At 40.4% G+C, this 19476-nt stretch overlaps 1 long non-coding RNA gene across 1 annotated transcript in view; it reads left to right on the forward strand.

Moving 5' to 3' along the window:
* LOC130369160 (uncharacterized) overlaps positions 1-19476 on the forward strand; it is a 135701-nt gene that overhangs the window by 114307 nt on the left and 1918 nt on the right. Inside the window, exon 3 of the long non-coding RNA XR_008892684.1 lies at positions 8946-9076. This is a non-coding gene — a long non-coding RNA (uncharacterized LOC130369160). The remainder of the gene's footprint in view (positions 1-8945; positions 9077-19476) is intronic.

Raw genomic sequence — 19476 nt, forward strand, 5'->3', positions numbered from 1 at the left:
GATCCCAGAAAAAATGCAGAGTGTGTCGCAAGAGGGGGATTCGTAAAGACACCACCACTCAATGCGACACTTGTCCCGATCATCCGGGCCTCTGCATTAAGGATTGCTTCAGGGAGTATCACACTTCCATGGAGCACTACATTTTAATCCTTTTCCCTGATTTTAATTCCCCAGAATTTGACTCCAATGTACCAGTCCAGAGTACATTGTCTTCAAAATTTTAAAGCCAAACAACCCCCGCCCCCCCCCAAAAAAAAAAAAAAAAAAAGAAAACAACCTATTTTCCAATACCCCTGATAATGGTTTTTTTTTTCTCCCCCCCAAAAAATGGGTCATGGGACACAAAGTCAACAGCATTGGGGGTTTGCAGTTGCCTCAAATGCGCAGCGCCCTCTCCCCACCTGAGCGGGGTGCGCATTTGAGGTAACAGAATAGAGACGGCCATTCCCAGAATGATGATTCAAAGCATAGGGTTTGGGGCGGGCATAATTTTTACCTTCGGCTATACTCTGGGTCATCATTCTGGGAATATAATTGGCATATCAGTTATAAAATTGCAATTTTTATCCCCCCCCCCCCCCCCCATAGTACACTTCATCCATTCCTGGAAAGTAAATTTAGGGAACACCCGTCTGTTCCAAATGTCCACTTCACTCCTATACACCTTCTCTAGGGGTGTACTCTTTGTAATAGGCTCACATGTGGGTGTTCCTCTGAATTTTACTTTCCTCTGAATGTATGTAACTGTTAGGTCCGTAACAAACATCGGCCTCAAATGCGAAGAGTTCTCGCTCATGAGCTTTCCAGGCGACAATTCGGAGTCACATGTTAGTAGTTCCTAGAAAGATGAAGCAGAGTATAGGCTGAAAATTGCAATTTTCAAAAGCTACCCTTCATCCATTCCTGGAAAATAAATTTAGGAAACACCCGTGCATTCAAAATGTCCTTTTTATCCCTATACCTATTCCTCAGGGTGGGTACTTACTGTAATGGTGTCACATGTGGGTGTTTAATTTTTGTATTTTCCTCTGAATGTATGTAACTGTCAGCTACTGATATGTCATAGGCCTCAAATGCAAACAGACCTCTATGACTTCTGAGCCTTGTTGTGCGCCCGTCCAGCACGTTACCCCATATGTGGATGTATTTCCATAGTCAGGAGAAAAAGCCCTCCAAAATTTGTAACCCAATTTCTCCCATTACCCCTTGTGAAAATGTCAAAATTGGGTAACCCCAGCATTTTAGCGTAAAATTTTTTTATTTTTCAATTTACGGCCCACTGTTCAAAAAACCTGAGGAGTACTCACTGTACCCCTTGTTACCTTCCTTGAGGGGTGTAGTTTCAAAATTGTGGTCACTTGCCGGGGTTTTTATTTTAGATTTTACGCAAGAACCTCAACCATTGCAGTTCAAATCACCACTTTAGGCCTCAAATCTCATCGGTGTTGTCTCACTCCTAAGCCCTGTTTTGCACCCGCATAGTGCTTTTCTCCCTTATATGGGGTATTTTCTTTTTCTGGAGAAATTGGGCTACAAATTTTGTGGAGATTGTTTTCTCTTACTACTTGTAAAACTAAAAAAAAAATTGGTTAAAACCAACAATTCAGTCTTAACCCCTTAAGGACTCAGGGTTTTTCCGTTTTTGCACTTTCGTTTTTTCCTCCTTACCTTTTAAAAATCATAACCCTTTCAATTTTTCCACCTAAAAATCCATATTATGGCTTATTTTTTGCATCGCCAATTCTACTTTGCAGTGACATTAGTCATTTTACCCAAAAATGCACGGCGAAATGGAAAAAAAATCATTGTGCGACAAAATCGAAGAAAAAACGCAATTTTGTAACTTTTGGGGGCTTCCGTTTCTACGCAGTGCATATTTCGGTAAAAAGTACGCCTTATCATTATTCTGTAGGTCCATACGGTTAAAATGATAACCTACTTACATAGGTTTGATTTTGTCGCACTTCTGGAAAAAATCATAACTACATGCAGGAAAATTTATACGTTTAAAAATGTCATCTTCTGACCCCTATAACTTTTTTTATTTTTTCACGTACAGGGCGGCATGGGCACTCATTTTTTTGCGCCGTGATCTGAAGTTTTTATCGGTATGATTTTTGTTTTGATCTGACTTTTTGATCACTTTTTATTCATTTTTTAATGGTATAAAAAGTGACCAAAATACACTTTTTTGGACTTTGGAATTTTTTTGCGCGTACGCCATTGACCGTGCGGTTTAATTAATGATATATTTTTATAGTTCGGACATTTAAGCACGCGGCGATATCACATATGTTTATTTATTTATTTATTTTTTTACACTGTTTTATTTCCATAGTCAGGAGAAAAAGCCCTCCAAAATTTGTAACCCAATTTCTCCCATTAACCCTTGTGAAAATGTAAAAAATTGGGTAACCCCAGCATTTTAGCGTAAAATTTTTTTATTTTTCAATTTACGGCCCACTGTTCAAATAACTTTTTTATTTTTCCACGTACAGGGCGGTATGAGGACTCATTTTTTTGCGCCGTGATCTGAAGTTTTTATCGGTATGATTTTTGTTTTGACCTGACTTTTTGATCACTTTTTATTCATTTTTTAACCCTATAAGGACGCAGGACGTAAATGCACGTCCTGGTGAGGTGGTACTTAACGCACCAGGACGTACATTTACGTCCTGTGCATAACCGCGGGCATCGTAGCGATGCCCGTGTCATGCGTGGCTGATCCCGGCTGCTGATCGCAGCCAGGGACCCGCCAGCAATGGCTGACGCCCGCGATCTCGCGGGCGTCCGCCATTAACCCCTCAGGTGCCGGGATCAATACAGATCCCGGCATCTGCGGCAGTGCGCGATTTAAATGAACGATCGGATCGCCCGCAGCGCTGCTGCGGGGATCCGATCATTCATAACGCCGCACGGAGGTCCCCTCTCCTTCCTCCGTCCGGCTCCCAGCGTCTCCTGCTCTGGTCTGTGATCGAGCAGACCAGAGCAGAAGATGACCGATAATACTGATCTGTTCTATGTCCTATACATAGAACAGATCATTATTAGCAATCATGGTATTGCTATGAATAGTCCCCTATGGGGACTATTCAAGTGTAAAAAAAAATGTAAAAAAATGTAAAAGTTAAAGTAAAAAAAAAGTGAAAAATCCCCTCCCCCAATAAAAAAGTAAAACGTCCGTTTTTTCCTATTTTACCCCCAAAAAGCGTAAAAAACATTTTTTATAGACATATTTGGTATCCCGCGTGCGTAAATGTCCGAACTATTAAAATAAAATGTTAATGATCCCGTACGGTGAACGGCGTGAACGAAAAAAAAAAAAAAGTCCAAAATTCCTACTTTTTAAATACATTTTATTTAAAAAAAATTATAAAAAATGTATTAAAAGTTTTTTATATGCAAATGTGGTATCAAAAAAAAGTACAGATCATGGCGCAAAAAATGAGCCCCCATACCGCCGCTTATATGGAAAAATAAAAAAGTTAGAGGTCATCAAAATAAAGGGATTATAAACGTACTAATTTGGTTAAAAAGTTTGTGATTTTTTTTAAGCGCAACAATAATATAAAAGTATATAATAATGGATATCATTTTAATTGTGTTGACCCTCAGAATAAAGAACACATGTCATTTTTACCATAAATTGTACGGCGTGAAAACGAAACCTTCCAAAATTAGCAAAATTGCGTTTTTCGTTTTAATTTCCCCACAAAAATAGTGTTTTTTGGTTGTGCCATACATTTTATGATATAATGAGTGATGTCATTACAAAGGACAACTGGTCGCGCAAAAAACAAGCCCTCATACTAGTCTGTGGATGAAAATATAAAAGAGTTATGATTTTTAGAAGGCGAGGAGGAAAAAATTAGTCTTTAAGGCCAAAATGGGCTGAGTCCTTAAGGGGTTAATGGTATAAAAAGTGACCAAAATACGCTTTTTTGGACTATGGAATTTTTTTGCGCGTACGCCATTGACCGTGCGGTTTAATTAATGATATATTTTTATAGTTCGGACATTTACGCACGCGGCGATACCACATATGTTTATTTATTTTATTTTTTTTACACTGTTTTATTTTTTTTATGGGAAAAGGGGGGTGATTCAAACTTTTATTAGGGAAGGGGTTAAATGACCTTTATTAACACTTTTTTTTTACATTTTTTTTGCAGTGTTATAGGTCCCATAGGGACCTATAACACTGCACACACTGATCTTCTACACAGATCACAGGCGTGTTTTAACACGCCTGTGATCAGTGTTATCGGCGCTTGACTGCTCCTGCCTGGATCTCAGGCACGGAGCAGTCATTCACCGATCGGACACCGAGGAGGCAGGTAAGGGCCCTCCCGGTGTCCGGTCAGCTGTTCGGGACGCCGTGATTTCACCGCGGCGTTCCCGAACAGCCGGACTGAGCAGCCGGGTCACTTTCACTTTCGCTTTAGAAGCGGCGGTCAGCTTTGACCGCCGCTTCTAAAGGGTTAATACCGCACATCGCCGCGATCGGCGATGTGTGGTATTAGCCGCGGGTCCTGGCCGTTGATGAGCGCCGGGACCGACGCGATATGATTCGGGATCGCGGCGCGATCCAGCTTCATATCGCGGGAGCCGGCGCAGGACGTAAATATACGTCCTGCGTCGTTAAGGGGTTAAAAAATCAATTATTTCACTTTTACGGCCCACTGTTTAAAAAACCTGTGAGGTGTAAGTACTCACTCTAACCCTTGTTATGTTCCTGGAGGGGTCTAGTTTCCAAAATGTAACATGTAGGGGGTTTCTGCTGTTCTGGCACCATGGGAGGTTTGTAAATGCCCCCCGACTTCAAAGCTCCCCGACTTCAATTTCAGCAAAATTCTCTTTCCAAAAATCCAATGGTGCTCCTTCTGTTCTGAGACCTGTAGTGTGCCAGCAGAGCACTTAACGTCCACATATGGGGCATTTTCTTAATCGGGAGAAATTGGGCTTCAAATTTTGGGGTCCATTTTCTACTATTACACCATGTGAAAATGAAAAATTTGGAGTAACACCATCATTTTAGTGTTAAAAATCAAATTTTTCACTTTTACGGCCCACTGTTCAAAAAATCTGTGAGGTGTAAGTACTCACTGTAACCCTTGTTATGTTCCTGGAGGGGTCTAGTTTCCAAAATGGTGTCTCATGTGGGGGGTTTCTGCTGTTCTGGCTCCATGGGAGGTTTGTAAATGCACATAGCCCCCTGACTTCAATTTCAGCAAAATTCTCTTTCCAAAAATCCAATGACGCTCCTTCTGTTCTGAGACCTGTAGTGTGCCAGCAGAGCACTTAACGTCCAAATATGGGGCATTTTCTTAATCGGGAGAAATTGGGCTTCAAATTTTGGGGTCCATTTTCTACTATTACACCATGTGAAAATGAAAAATTTGGGGTAACACCATCATTTTAGTGTAAAAAATCTAATTTTCCATTTTCACATCCAACTTCAACTTAAAGTCGTCAAATACCTGTGAGGTGTTAAGGCTCACTATACCCCTTGTTATGTTCCTTGAGGGGTGTAGTTTCCAAAATAGTATACCATGTGTTTTTTTTTTTGTTCTGGCACCATGACAGCAAAATTCGCTTTCAAAATTCCCACAGTTGCTCTTTCCCTCTTGAGCCATATTGTGAGCCCGCAGAGCACTTTATGTCAACATATGAGGTATTTCCATACTAGAGAGAAATTGGGCTACACATTTAGAGGGGCTTTTTCTCCTAATACCACTTTTAAAAATGAAAAAAAAAATGGGGTTACAAGAACATGTTAGTGTAAAAAATTCAGATTTTGATTTTTCTCCTTCACATTGCTGCTATTCTTGTGAAACACCTAAAGGGTCAACAAACTTTCTGAATGTCCTTTTGAATACTTTGAGGGGTGTAGTTTCTATAATGGGGTAATTTATGGGGTATTTCTCACAGAAACACTCCTCAAATCCACTTCAAACTTAACTGGTCCCTGAAAAATTCTGATTTTGAAATTTTCGTGAAAATTTAGAAAATTGCTGCTAGACTTTGAAGCCCTCTAATTTTTTCAAAAAGTAAAAATATGTCTATTTTATGATGCCAACATAAAGTAGACATATTGTATTTGTAAAATCTATTTGGAATATAAATTTTCCTTTCAAGCAGACAGTTTCAAAGTTAGGAAAATGCTATATTTTTTTACATTTTTATGAAATTTTGGGATTTTTCACCAAGAAAGGATGCAAATAATGACAAAAATTTACCACTATGTTAAAGTAGAATATGTCACGAAAAAAAACAGTCTCGGAATCAGAATAATTGGTAAAAGCATCCCAGAGTTATTAATGCATAAAGTGACAGTGGTCAGAATTGCAAAAAGTCCTTAAGGTGAAAATAGGCTGCGTCCTTAAGGGGTTAAACGTGACACTGGTAGAGATGAGGGACACTAATGACTATGTCACACATTAGATGATGAGACATCAATGGGTGTGACACAGGGGAAGGTGATGGTACACAAATGATACACAGGTACACAGGTGGAGATTAGGGTACACTAATGATTATGACACAGGTGGATATGAGGGGACACAAATTTCTGTAACACACAGGGAGAGATGAGTGGACACTAATGATTGTGACACTCAGGTAAATGTTAAAACAGTGATGACTAAGACACCAGGCGAGTGAAAGGGACACTCATGACTGTGACATAGAGGAAGATGTGGAAGCAATAATAACATGACATCAAGTGACATTGCATGAGGTAGTGATGTGTGAGGTAATGTTAGGTCTATTGTATAATACAGGCTCCAAAAAATTTTGTGGGTTGTTTGGACATTGTAAAATGTAAGCTATGGCATTCTTCAAGACTCTTCCATAATGCTTGCCGGCACCTACAGTCATGGCCGTAAATGTTGGCACCCCTGAAAATTTTCAAGAAAATTAAGTTTTTCTCACAGAAAAGGATTGCAGTAACACATGTTTTGCTATACACGTTTATTCCCTTGTGTGTATTGGAACTAAACCAAAAAAGGGAGGAAAAAAAGCAAATTGGACTTAATGACACACCAAACTCCAAAAATGGTCTGGACAACATTATTGGCACCCTTTCAGAATTGTGGAAAAATAAGATTGTTTCAAGCATGTGATCCTAAACTAACCTGGGCAAGTAACAGGTGTGGGCAATATAAAAATCACACCTGAAAGCATAAAAAAGGAGAGAAGTTCACGTAGTCTTTGCATTGTGTCTGTGTGTGCCACACTAAGCATGGACAACAGAAAGAGGAGAAGATAAGTCTGAGGACTTGATAACCAAAATTATGGAAAAATATCAACAATCTCAAGGTTACAAGTCCATCTCCAGAGATCTAGATTTGCCTTTGTCCACAGTGCGCAACATTATCAAGAAGTTTGAAACCCATGGCACTGTAGCTAATCTCCATGGGTGTTGACGGAAGAGAAAAATTGATGAAAGGTGTCAACACAGTATAGTTTGGATGGTGGATAAGCAGCCCCAAACAAGTTCCAAAGATATCCAAGCTGTCTTGCAGGCTCAGGGAGCATCAGTGTCAGCGCGAACTATCCATCGACATTTAAATGAAATGAAACGCTATGGCAGGAGACCCAGGAGGACCCCACTGCTGACACATAGACATAAAAAAGCAAGACTTCATTTTGCAAAAATGAACTTGAGGAAGCCAAAATCCTTCTGGGAAAACATCTTGTGGACAGATGAGACCAACATAGAGCTTTTTGGTGAAGCACATCATTCTACTGTTTACCAAAAACAGAATGAGGCCTACAAAGAAAAGAATACAGTACCTATAGTGAAATATGGTGGAGGTTCAATGATGTTTTGGGGTCGTTTTGCTGCCTCTGGCACTGGGTGCCTTGAATGTGTGCAAGGCATCATGAAATATGAGGATTACCAATGGATTTTGGGTCGCACTGTACAGTCCAGTGTCAGAAAGCTGGTTTTGCATTCGAGATCTTGGGTCTTCCAGCAGGACAATGACCACAAACATACATCAAAAAGCACCCAGAAATGGATGGCAAGAAAGCGCCTGAGAGTTCTGGAGTGGCCAGCAATTAATCCATATCTAAATCCCATTGAACACCTGTGAAGAGATCTTAAAATTGCTGTTCCAATTAGAGAGACCTGGAGCAGTTTGCAAAGGAAGTGTGGACCAACATTCCGGCTTAAAGGTGTAAGAAGCTTATTGATGGTTATTTTTTTTCCAAAGGGTGTGCAACCAAATATTATGTTAAGGGTGCCAATAATTTTGTCCAGCCCATTTTTGGAGTTTGGTGTGACATTATGTCCAATTTGCTTTTTCCCCTCCCTTTTTTGGTTTAGTTCCAATACACACAAAGGGAATAAACATGTGTATAGCAAAACATGTGTTACTTCAATCCTTTTCTGTGAGAAATACTTAATTTTCTTGAAAAATTTTCCGGGGGGGCCAACATTTATGGCCATGACTGTATGTAGAGTTCTTTTAACTTATCTTGTGTAGTGAAGTGATTCTGGTGTTATGGCGAATGTGCACCAAATTTATCAAGCCGTGAGCGACTTAAAAAAAAAAAATATTAAAGAACACAGGACAAAATAACACAGCAAAACCAGTGGTAAAAATAACTTGAGAAAGACAATTCTTAATAAATCTCCTTCATTGACTTTAAAGTCAAACCAGTAGACTATGTTTGGTCCATTAAAGCCAATTAGCTTGTTACAGGTATATGTGGTGTGTGTCAAAATATCTGTAATTTTTCTCGTGTATACCAGCGATGTAGTATACTTAAAAGATGTGAACATAGCCAAAGGATAACTATATTGTAACCCCAGGCATGTTAGTATGAATTTGTTGTTGATTTAAATTTAACATCTTTTAAACGTTTGTTCTGAGAATTTACTAATCTTTCCTTCCATAAAATAATATTTTTTTAACATTTCCTTTCATCTTCCCCAGGTAAAATCCCATTAATAGCTTTAGATTAAAAAACAAAAAAGCCAAATAGATCTGCTATAAAGGTATAAGAAATTCATCAGCACAGAATTTTGAACCTATATAAAAGAAATGAAAAACGTGATATTCAAAAGGTAAATAGTCAAGCTCTTAGATCCTTGTGGTGTGTTTCTGGGTTCTAAATGGATATTTACTGTTCTCCAGTTGTTTGAACAAAAAAATAGAAAAGAGTAATCCCAACAAAAACTTTAAGTAAGATAAAACAGTAAACAACTAGTTCATATATTTTATTAAAAACATCAGTATGTGTCAGTTTTAGATGCATCACACTTAATGTTTACATCATATAACAAATACAGATTCTATCAAATGTGCACCAATGAAACAATTTACATTGAAGTGGTGATATCTCGAATTGTAAAGGTCATGTGCAGTTTATAAATAACATTCAAGTTATAATGTATAATTCTAGTCAAAACAATAACAAAAAGAAACCTTGGTCTAACATACACTGGCAGGGGAATTGTTTAAAACCATGTCAATTCACTTGAAAATTATTTGTCATTTAATGTTCTTATTTTTTTCTAAAACTCATACAATATCTAGGGAAATTCCAGGTTTGCTGCTACATATCGTGTTCATTGTGAAATTAAACTTTTGTCTGCATGAGTAAATAACACACTTTATTATTAGACTTAAAAAACGAAGACTTTGTATAAGACCAATAACATGAATACTGATGAATAACACAGTTTAGATCACAAAAACACTTCACAATTATGACAATTACATTTATCAATGTCGGCAGAATTAGACTGACTTGGAGTTCTTATGATTGCAACCAACTACAAGTTGTTACGCCTAGCGCTCCGGGTCCCCGCTCCTCCCCGGAGCGCTCACGGCGTCTTTCTCCCTGCAGCGCCCCGGTCAGTCCCGCTGACCGGGAGCGCTGCACTGTCTTGGCCGTTGGGGATGCGATTCGCACAGCGGGACGCGCCCGCTCGCGAATCGCATCCCAGGTCACTTACCCGTCCCGGTTCCCTGCTGTCATGTGCTGGCGCGCGCGGCTCCGCTCTCTAGGGCGCGCGCGCGCCAGCTCTCTGAGACTTAAAGGGCCAGTGCACCAATGATTGGTGCCTGGCCCAATTAGCTTAATTGGTTCCCACCTGTTCCCTGCCTATATCTAGTCTCCTCCCTTGCACTCCCTTGCCGGATCTTGTTGCCTTGTGCCAGTGAAAGCGTTTAGTGTGTCCAAAGCCTGTGTACCTGAACTTCTGCTACCCATCCTGACTACGAACCTTGCCGCCTGCCCCCGACCTTCTGCTACGTCTGACCTTGCTTCTGCCTACTCCCTTGTACCGCGCCTATCTTCAGCAGCCAGAGAGGTTGAGCCGTTGCTAGTGGATACGACCTGGTCACTACCGCCGCAGCAAGACCATCCCGCTTTGCGGCGGGCTCTGGTGAAAACCAGTAGTGGCTTAGAACCGGTCCACTAGCACGGTCCACGCCAATCCCTCTCTGGCACAGAGGATCCACTATCTGGAAGCCGAATCGTGACAGTAGATCCGGCCATGGATCCCGCTGAGGTGCCGCTGCCAAGTCTCGCTGATCTTCCCACGGTGGTCGCTCAGCAATCGCAGCAGATTGCCCAACAAGGACAGCAGCTGTCGCAGTTGACCGCCATGTTACAGCAAATTCTGCCTCTGCTACAGCAGCAACCATCTCCTCCGCCAGCTCCTGCACCTCCTCCGCAGCGAGTGGCCGCTCCTAACCTCCGCTTGTCCCTGCCGGACAAATTTGATGGGAACTCCAGACTCTGCCGTGGATTTTTGTCTCAGTGTTCCCTGCACATGGAGATGTTGTCAGACTTGTTTCCTACAGAACGGTCTAAGGTGGCGTTCGTAGTAAGTCTTCTTTCAGGAAAGGCCTTGTCTTGGGCCACACCGCTCTGGGACCGCAATGATCCTGCCACAGCCACAGTCCAGTCCTTCTTTGCTGAAGTCCGAAGTGTCTTTGAGGAACCTGCCCGAGCCTCTTCTGCTGAGACTGCCTTGCTGAACCTGGTCCAGGGTAATTCTTCCGTTGGCGAGTACGCCATACAATTCCGTACTTTTGCTTCTGAACTATCCTGGAATAATGAGGCTCTCTGCGCGACCTTTAAAAAAGGCCTATCCAGTCGCATCAAGGATGTGCTGGCCGCACGAGAGATTCCTGCCAACCTCCAAGAACTCATCCATTTGGCTACCCGCATTGACATGCGTTTTTCTGAGCGACACCAAGAGCTCCGCCAGGAAAAAGACTTAGATCTCTGGGCACCTCTCCCACAGCATCCTTTGCAGTCTTCGCCTGGGCCTCCCGCCGAGGAGGCCATGCAAGTGGATCGGTCTCGCCTGACCCAGGAAGAGAGGAATCGCCGTAGAGAAGAAAATCTCTGTCTGTATTGTGCCAGTACTGAGCATTTCTTGGTGGATTGCCCTATCCGTCCTCCACGCCTGGGAAACGCACGCACGCACCCAGCTCACGTGGGTGTGGCATCTTTTGCTTCTAAGTCTTCTTCTCCACGTCTCACGGTGCCCGTGCGGATTTCCCCTACAGCCAACTCCTCCATCTCAGCCGTGGCCTGCTTGGACTCTGGTGCCTCCGGGAATTTTATGTTGGAGTCCTTTGTTAATAGATTCAGCATCCCGGTGACCCGTCTCGTCAAACCGCTCTACATTTCCGCGGTCAACGGAGCCAGATTGGACTGCACCGTGCGTTACCGCACAGAACCCCTCCTGATGTCTATCGGACCCCACCACGAAAGGATTGAGTTCTTCATTCTCCCCAACTGTACCTCTGAGGTCCTCCTCGGTCTGCCTTGGCTCCGGCTTCATTCCCCCACCATTGATTGGACCACCGGGGAGATCAGGAACTGGGACTCTGCCTGCCACAGGAAGTGCCTCTCCCCCCCTCCCAGTCCCATCAGGCAAGCCTCTGTGCCTCCCCATGGCCCCCGTCCTGGTGTCACACTGCCCCGTGCCAGGCCTCGCCCTCTGCCCTCCCTCCCCATTCCCACTCCTGCTGTACTGCCCGCCGTTGAGGAAACCCTCCATTCTTTCCAGGTGTCCTCATCCCAGGGGAGGCAGTTACCGGACAAAGAGAAGGGGAGACCTAAGGGGGGGGGTACTGTTACGCCTAGCGCTCCGGGTCCCCGCTCCTCCCCGGAGCGCTCACGGCGTCTTTCTCCCTGCAGCGCCCCGGTCAGTCCCGCTGACCGGGAGCGCTGCACTGTCTTGGCCGTTGGGGATGCGATTCGCACAGCGGGACGCGCCCGCTCGCGAATCGCATCCCAGGTCACTTACCCGTCCCGGTTCCCTGCTGTCATGTGCTGGCGCGCGCGGCTCCGCTCTCTAGGGCGCGCGCGCGCCAGCTCTCTGAGACTTAAAGGGCCAGTGCACCAATGATTGGTGCCTGGCCCAATTAGCTTAATTGGTTCCCACCTGTTCCCTGCCTATATCTAGTCTCCTCCCTTGCACTCCCTTGCCGGATCTTGTTGCCTTGTGCCAGTGAAAGCGTTTAGTGTGTCCAAAGCCTGTGTACCTGAACTTCTGCTACCCATCCTGACTACGAACCTTGCCGCCTGCCCCCGACCTTCTGCTACGTCTGACCTTGCTTCTGCCTACTCCCTTGTACCGCGCCTATCTTCAGCAGCCAGAGAGGTTGAGCCGTTGCTAGTGGATACGACCTGGTCACTACCGCCGCAGCAAGACCATCCCGCTTTGCGGCGGGCTCTGGTGAAAACCAGTAGTGGCTTAGAACCGGTCCACTAGCACGGTCCACGCCAATCCCTCTCTGGCACAGAGGATCCACTATCTGGAAGCCGAATCGTGACACAAGTACATTACAATTACATATTGTTTCCTGGCTGTAGATAAAATAAAATTGGCATAATATTTTGAGTGATGTCAATCAACATTTTTAATCTAAGCCCTGTCATGTATCCATTTTAGGCTTTAGGGTTCAGTATGCTTAAGAAAAAGGGAAACAGTGGATGAGGGAAAAACACATTGCAGCTTTGTTTCCACAAAAGCCAGTAAAAGGCTGTTTCCAATTGGAAGGGGCTCATCTTGAAGGGGTTATTCAAAGTTTAAAAATCATCACCTATCCACGGGATTTGAAAAAAACATAGATAGTTAGCTTCTCTGTTGCATCCACTGCTAGCCAAATACTAGTAATCCAGGCAATTCAAGCAGGTGAAGAACAGGTCAATTTATTTGTACCAACATTTGGACAACACCAACAGGAACAGAGTACTAGTTTATGTGTTTTGGCCGCAACAACATTTGAACAAGGAGTTTAGCAGAAACGCATTAACTAGTACTCTGTTCCTGTTGGGGGTGTCTGAATGCCGGCGTAAATAAAGAGATCTGTTTTTAACCTGTTTAGAGTGCTGTGATTCATTCTTTAATCCACAGGATAGGTGATATCTAGCTGATTGGTGGGGGTCCCTCAGTGGCCCTTGTTCCTTAGATGTATTGAACAGCAGCATGCATGTTCGACTGCTACTCCATTCACTCTCCATAGGATTTACTCACTTATTTTTGGATGTCACGCAGAGATCGAATGGTGTTTAATTCTTTGGACATCCCTGTTTTCAAGGAAGGTGCCCTAAACATGATCACAGAGTGCCTTGCTGCTGTAATTCTCAGGAAACAGCTGTGCTTTGTGGAAAAATCTGTCAGGCAGTGTTTAATTCCCCTGCAGTGCCAGCACTTTAGGAGTGAGGAATTACAGTGCTCATAAAAATCAATAGGCCGTCTATGAGTCGCATGGATGTGCTTGATCCTCTTTTTAGGGTTGCTCTTCGCTCTTGTTAATTTATGGAGGTTACAATAAGAGACTGTTCTTTTAACTCAAGATTTTCATAGACAGTATTTAAGAATGGGGTTTCTAAAACCGACAGCCCCTATATTTTACTATATATTTTATTATACTAGTATACTACCTCTATTCAGAGAGCTCAATATACTGCTCAGGCAGACAAGTAGTTATTTGTTGACTTATTGGATGGATCACATATGGTGCATTGGTTTTCTACATCTATTTAAAGAGCAAACGTTATATATATTTTTTGCTGTGAATTCTAACTCACTAACTAAATCTATGAAAATACTTAAAATATGTTTCTTCTAACTTGAAAACCAAAAAGAAACCATTGCAAAAATATATAGCATATTATCTATTTACAGCATATGTACATATAAACACATTAATAACTCTGAAAAAGAGAATGACGTATGCATAGAGTTACAATTGATGGCATAACAATGTATTAGGTTATGTTCACAAAGAACTGAACTACTGCAGATTTGTTGCAGATTTTCCCAATTAACTTCAATAGGGAATTAAAAACCTGCAACAAATCGGCAGTAAACTTTCAACAAAGCTGAAGCATTTTCAGTCCTGTGTGAACATATTAAGCAAAATGTTTCCTCCTTGTGTGGATCAGCTTGTCTAGCTCCAGCATCTTGGATATGCTTGTGCCCTAACTTATTGATGATTATGTTTTGCATTAAATGTTCAAAGTATTTGGTAGGTAATATGTGGAAGATGAATAATGCTCCATCTCAATATTTACATCAACTTTAAAAGGAATGGTCATGACATTAGCCTGTTATTATTTTTAAGTGTGAGTTCCATTAAAAATATCCATGGGAATTTACAATAACCATGTTTGACACTGTGATGGATCTGTCACATGTTAAACACCAGCAACACCCCAGAAACTTCATGGACTTATAATGGGGTATAGGGGTAGTTGGGTTGATGGAAATACTAGCCTCCATGCAGTGCTATTTTTCAAATATGATGATGGAATCTGTGACAAAGAATCTGTATGTAGCATCTAACACACATGTGAACAGAACATTTTTATAACATGCAAAAGGGTCAACAGAAAGTGAATAATTTTTTTATTAAATAATTAAAATTGATGTTCAGTTATAACTTGAAAAATATGTGTACGTTTCATGCTTTCCTTTGTAGCCCTTCTCAATAGCAGTAGAGCTGTAATCTGCAACTACCCTTTGTCTACACTGCCTACAGGGAGTCTAAGGTAGTCTGAAATCCACCTCTTGTCTCCGTGAGTCAGGCTGCCGCAATCCTACCTCCTAGCATTGAGTACTAAACCACCAATAAGAATAAGAAAATCATCAAGTTACTGAACACTGTTACCATAAAGCCAGATTCACATGTGTGTCGGAGGCTCAGTTTACAGCCTTATTGCAAATTCTGTTCAGTAGCAGAAAATGGAGCTGGCCAGTCCACTTTATGATGGACACCACTGTAGCCTGATATGAGTCATTTCACTGCATTATAACTGGACAGAAGTATACTGCATGCTGCGTTACAGATTCTGAAATGTAGGCCTAGAAAAGAGCTTTTAACATAAATGTTACCCTAGCCTTACACACATATGTTTACGTTAATGATCCTAAGTTAAAGGGGATCCCTGGGCAAATGTTTTAATGTAATATTTCAGGAAATGATGATGTATCCTCTCCTCTTTCAATATGCTATTTTGTATGTTTTTCCTAACACAAGACAATATATTATACAAAACAAACCTGTATTTAAAAACTTCACAGATATATAAAATATATACTTTACTGTATAAATAAAGTGTATTTCCCCAAATCTACTGAAACTACTAGAGGCAATACCAGGGAGCAATTTTAAGCAGTGGCCAACTACGCCTAATGCAAAAATTGTTCACAAACTAGAATAGTAACAATAATATAAATACAATATCACATCAGAATACATTACCATTTACAAAAACTGTAGTGGCATAATGGCAAAGTGTATGTTCTAGGTGTAAAAGGCTTATATATATCCATATAATTATTGACTACCCACTTCTGAAGCGCTTGAAGATTTTTATCTTATAGTTACTTATATGTTGATTGTACTACGAGGTTGTATCAAGTATTGTTTTTTATTTATTTATTTTATATTTTTTATTTATGTACGCATTTTTAAAGAAAATCTGTTACTTTTTATCAGTAAACAATGATCTATCAAGCTGGACTCTCCTGAACTCTTTAGTTGAATGGCTACAACTAAATTTTAACCCAAAGTGCCAGTAAAGGGGGTTAAAAGAAGTCAGACAAACCACTGACTTATTAGAATAGGTAGGATATATGTGGCAAGTTATATTTCAGCCACCAGAGACCCACAATGGGAGAGTGTTTAGGAATGACATTGTACTTTCTCAATTGTTATCTAATGCAAAGAATCTATCTTGGAGATAAAAAAAAATCTCTTTTTGTTGATTTATATTCCATTAATGAAGTTTTGAACATCCTCTCACTAAAGTATGTGTGATAAGGCCTTAAAGGGGTTGTCCTATGATTAAATAGTACATTACTCTGTCACATCACAGAAAATATAACACATTTGCAATTGGATTTATTGAGATATTGCCATTACATACTAATTTTGTGCTGTCTGGTATTCTTGTACCTTTCTCCCAAATCCTCAGTGAAAAGAAGCAGTTTCTAGTGCACTGATTCTATTTGGCTGGCTTGTGCAATAGCGTTAACAAATATTTACCTGCAATATCTTGAGATATGAGCGTTTTTTTTAAATGATTCCAATAAAAAAATTGTTGCATTTTATTCAAAAAAATTAATCATGTGTTAAGTATATAGATTTTTTTTGCCCAATTTAAATTTGTTGCCTTAGTTATAACTGATATAGGTTTTCCCCCAACATTTTCTTGGTGGTTACTTAAACACTAGGATTATAATTTTATCAGTTATGAGAAAATAAATTAAGATTAGGAATTTAATTTGGAACAATCAGAATAGCAGGAATGAGAAGAATAATTTCTATTATTGCAGATGCTTGCGATATTAGGGCTCATTCACATTGCGGTTGGGTCCCATCATACGGTGCTCCTTTGGCAAGTCGGGAGTTTAGTCGGGAGTTTAACGGAGAAAATTATAGTGCATGCACAATTTTTTTTGTCCACTAAACTCCGGTAAATTACCGGAACCCCAATGGACCCCATTGAAGTCAATGGGATTCGTCGGGACCCAGTGGAGTCCGTTGAGCTCTGAGCCTTTTTGGGGCTGTTCAGCGCATAAAAAGAGAAAAACAGGCTCTTTACCGGATGGAGCATAACCACAATTTAATCTTAGCCTTAGTAACATACATTCTTATATTTTTTACTATTAAAATGCTGGTCAGATTGTAGGTTAGCAATGCTCATATTTTATCCATGAAAGGAAAGCTGGTCTGCTAAATCTTATGCCCTAATGTAGCTAGAAAATTATAGATTTCCATCTATGCCTTTGGAAATGTAAAGCTATCTTCCATCAGACTGCTTGATAAACTATACTACTAATATTAATAATCATTTCATACAAACCTGTCTGTGCTCTTGTTCAGTTCTCAAATAAATACATTTAAATAACATATTGTCCTACAGATATACACATAGAAAAGATGTAGTACTAACTACTGTGCTCTGAGTGTGCCCAGGTAAGGACATTGAAGCTAGTGATGAGGACTTCTTGACATCCAAATACTACAACATAGCAGCATTGTACAAAAAGCAGAATAGCAGAATCCAAAAATAAAACATTTTCAGCATATACTCCATCTTCAATAGCACATACATATTGGTCAACATATCCACAGCATTTTTAAAGACAATAAATGACATTATGCAGAAATGGTATGTAAATCCCAAACCAAGACTGCTCTAAGCAAGATATACTTTAAGTGTCAAAGCAACATGGCAGTTGCATTCAGTAAAATTGCAGTGCAACCAATGAGCAGATTTACATTATACATCTGTATATTTTTCCTATCAAAACTATCATCCACCACTTATGTGCATTTATCTTTCTGTTTTGTGCCATTTTTTTGCATTTCAGTTTCATCTACAAATGTATACATTTTTTTGTCAAGAGAAATAAGACTTTCTGGTGCTAAAATGAAATATTCTACTTCTGTTCACAATCAGGAGCTGTATAATAGGTGCACCTAGACCTACTTAATAGTTCACGCAATGACAAGTTGAACTAGGTTTAACATCAATAAAATCATCATGTACATTACATAATATTATTACATTACATTATCTTTCCATCAACAAAGCCGCATGAAGTTTTTTGTGGGACATTGTTTATTTTTCTATATAATGTATATCTCCAAACAAGGGCACAGCACTCCATTCAGAATTTAGTGTAGTTTTATTGTCTCATGTCACAGCAACGTTTCAGCTTCCAATGAAGCCTTTATCAAGCATAGTGATACACACAAAGTCAGAGGCTTTTATACCCAAGTGTACAATCATCAATCCAAATAAAAATAAAAATAAAATATTTTATTTTTATTTTATTTTTTGTTCATTTAATGTTTATTTTTTTGTTATTTTGCTTTATTTGTAATTTAGTCAATATTTGTTATCCAGGTATGTTTAAATTCTTATGCATATTATCTTTGCTCTCTTTTTGAGAAGGGCATTTTATAGTGGATTTATTTTTTTGGTTCTCCAATTGTTTGCTTTTGCTGCACCCACTGTGTTATAACTCCGGGCCTGTTGCATTTGACTGCCTCGGCGCGTTTTAGCGTCCCAGTTGCCGTGCAACCGATCGGGAGTTTACAGCAGGTCCTGTGATCGCTCAGCTGAGTCATGTGAAGAGATCACATGAACACTGACCTCGGGATCACCAAAGCCTAAGCATATGTTTTAGTTACAAACATTCAGCACCATGACAGAAGCAAGAGAGGGTGAGTCCTTCTCCAATTTATTAACTTAATGTTTTGCAGGATTTATGATATAATATGCACCTGCAATATGTATTATGTAATTAACAGCTGACTTATGGAGTTTTTATTATCAAGCCTTGTTTTTGTATATGCACTTACACTTTGTTCTTAGGAACAACATAATAATGGACACTTTATGTATTAATGGCACTTTGATATAAATGTACTGTACACTGTTATATTATTGGAATGATTTATAATTGATAGTAATTATGCACTTTGGATTGATGATTGTACACTTGGGTATAAACACCCCTGACTTTGTGTGTATCACTATGCTTGATTAAGGCTTCGTTGAGAAGCTGAAACGTTGCTGTTACATGAGACAATAATACTACACTGAACTCTGAATGGAGTGCTGCGCCCTTGTTTGGATATTTGTTGAGCTGTGATCATGCTGTGGACGCTGGCACCCAGTGGTATTTATTGCATTAGTAGTGCTGCAAAAGACCTTGTATTTGATATATATATATATATATATATATATATATATATATATATATATATATTATTTATTTGTTGAGCACTTGGTGTTATCATAGAGAATAATAACTTTAGCCTCTTCCCACCTACCAAGTAGTGTTAATATAGATAGCAGTACATTATATACCGTATATGTACTTCTGCCCAGTGAATATTCAGTCAGGCAGCCAGACTCCCTCATACACAAGTATGTAAGTGAACTTTATGCATTGTACCAGCTGTATGCTGC

The sequence above is a fragment of the Hyla sarda genome, chromosome 4 (assembly GCF_029499605.1).
Source record: "Hyla sarda isolate aHylSar1 chromosome 4, aHylSar1.hap1, whole genome shotgun sequence".
NCBI lineage: Eukaryota > Metazoa > Chordata > Amphibia > Anura > Hylidae > Hyla > Hyla sarda.